We start from the raw sequence: 2,404 nt of genomic DNA on the forward strand, positions 1-2,404 counted from the left end.
TTTCTTGACTTTATGATGTTCATGGTAACTTTATTTTATTTTTTAAAGATTTTATTTATTTTATTTTTTATTTTAACTAATCTCTACACCCAATGTGGGGCTTGAACTCACAACCCTGAGATCAAGAGTTGCCCACTCGCTGCTGCCACTGCCACCGCCGTGCGGAGGCTGGAGGGCAGGAGGCTGGGGGAGGGTAGCGGAGCGGGCGCCACCGCCATGTTGGGTGTGAGGCAGCTGCGGTAGGCGCCCACTGAGCGAATGGGCTTGCGGAGCGGCGACAGCGGCGTGGGATCTCCCTCTCTGCGAGCAGCCAGAGCAGCGGTGGCAGCGGCGTCATGAGCGGGGGCACCCCTTACATCAGCAGCAAGATCAGCCTTATCTCCAAGGCGGAGATCCGCTACGAGGGCATCCTCTACACTATCAACACTGAGAACTCCACCATAGCCCTCGCCAAAGTTCGGTCCTTTGGTACAGAAGACAGACCAACAGATCGTCCAATACCACCTAGAGATTTAGTCTTTGAATACATCATATTCCGTGGAAGTGATATTAAAGACCTCACTGTTTGTGAGCCACCAAAACCACAATGTTCTTTGCCTCAAGACCCAGCTATCGTTCATTCTTCACTAGGCTCGTCTACTTCTTCATTCCAGTCAGTGGGCTCCTATGGACCTTTTGGCAGGATGTCGACATACAGTCAGTTCAGTCCAAGTTCATGAGTCGGGCAGCAGTTTGGTGCTGTTGGTGTTGCTGGAAGCTCTTTGACATCGTTTGGAACGGAAACATCAAACAGTGGTAGCCTATCCCAAAGTACTGCAGTTGGTTCTGCCTTTACACAGAATACAAGATCGCTAAGAACACAGTTATCTCAAGGTCGTTCAAGCCCTCAGTTAAACCCTTTGAGAAAAAGCCCTACCATGGAACAAGCAGTACAGACCACCTCTGCTCACTTACCTGCTCCAGCACCTGTTGGGAGACAGAGCCCTGTATCAACCAGGCCTTTACCATCTACCAGCCAAAGAGCAATAGAGAATCAAGAGCACAGGCGAGCTGAAGTACACAAAGTTTCAAGACCAGAAAATGAGCAACCCAAAAATGATAGTAACAAACAAATAGTTCCAGGTTCTCCTTCAGCTCCAAGGAGAGGGCATGAGGGTCATCGACAGTGGCAGGGGACGATTTGGTATTTGACGAGATGGTCCAATGAAATTTGAGAAAGACTTTGACTTTGAAAGTGCAAATGCACAATTTAACAAGGAGGAAATAGAGAATTTCCTAATGAACTTAAATTGAAAGAAGATAAACTTGAGAAGCAGGAGAAGCCTGTAAATGTTGAAGATAAAGGACACTCAGGAGTTGATATCCAAAACAGTGAAGGAAATGCAGATGAAGAAGATCCACTTGGCCCTAATGGTTATTATGACAAAACCAAATCCTTCTTTGATAATATTTCTTGTGATGATAATAGAGAATGGAGACCAACGTGGGCTGAAGAAAGATTAAATGCCGAAACATTTGAAATCCCACTTCGTCCAAACTGTGGCCATGGCAGGTACCGAGGCAGAGGAGGTCTTGGTTTCCGTGGTGGCCGAGGGCATGGTGGTGGCGGAGGTGGTACCTTCACCACCCCTCAAGGATTTCGCGGTGGATTCAGAGGAGGTCGTGGGGGCAGGGAGTCAGCAGATTTTGAATACAGGAAAGACAACAAATCTGCTTGTCTACACACAAGTCTTTGAAAATAGGTGAATTTCTAGCTCTTCATGGTCCTGAGAATTGGTACCAGTCTTTGAGAAGAATGAAGAAGTGAATTTGCTGTATATTTGTCACCAGCACTGAGTTTTTATTTGCCTGTTTGTTTGTTTTTCTGCTCTATTTCAAAGATAGAATGCAGTTACTTTTGGGGGGAGGCTCATCTTAAAAAATGAGCAATAAATATATTTGGAATAGCAGAAGGTTAAGTAATTTCTTAATGTATAGTCAAACTACAGCAGTACTTCAGTGGGACTTATATTTTTTCATCACTGAAAGGATTTTTCTTATCATTAAATTGTATTTGGCAATTATTGTTAAGTTGCCTGCAGATAGGGCCGTGATACTGTGTTTTGAGCCACAGAAGGTTTGTATGTGTGTGTGTGTGTGTGTGTGTGTGCATGCGTGCACATGTGTGTCTCTATCTTTCTCTCTATTTTCTTTTTGGAAATCCTGTAATATCCCTTTTGAGGTAGCTTATTTTGTCAATTAATTAGGGTGCTGGATGGTAGAGAATTTTGTCTGTCAACTATGTACATACAGTAAATACTGTTTCTTAGGCAAAGGTAACTTTTTTATATAGTAGTAAAATTCCATTATATTCCATTGCCAAAGAAACATTAAGAACTTTGTGTAGCTGTATAAAAAGCAACTA

General features: G+C 43.8%; 1 pseudogene; it reads left to right on the forward strand.

The window, feature by feature from the left end:
• Positions 1–210: 210 nt before the first annotated feature.
• On the forward strand, positions 211–1,736 carry LOC112835460 (protein LSM14 homolog A-like; annotated as a pseudogene).
• Positions 1,737–2,404: the final 668 nt, after the last annotated feature.

This window comes from Callorhinus ursinus, unplaced genomic scaffold, assembly GCF_003265705.2.
Source record: "Callorhinus ursinus isolate GAN/ISIS: 27379988/994484 unplaced genomic scaffold, GSC_fseal_2.0 scaffold4, whole genome shotgun sequence".
NCBI classification, from domain to species: domain Eukaryota; kingdom Metazoa; phylum Chordata; class Mammalia; order Carnivora; family Otariidae; genus Callorhinus; species Callorhinus ursinus.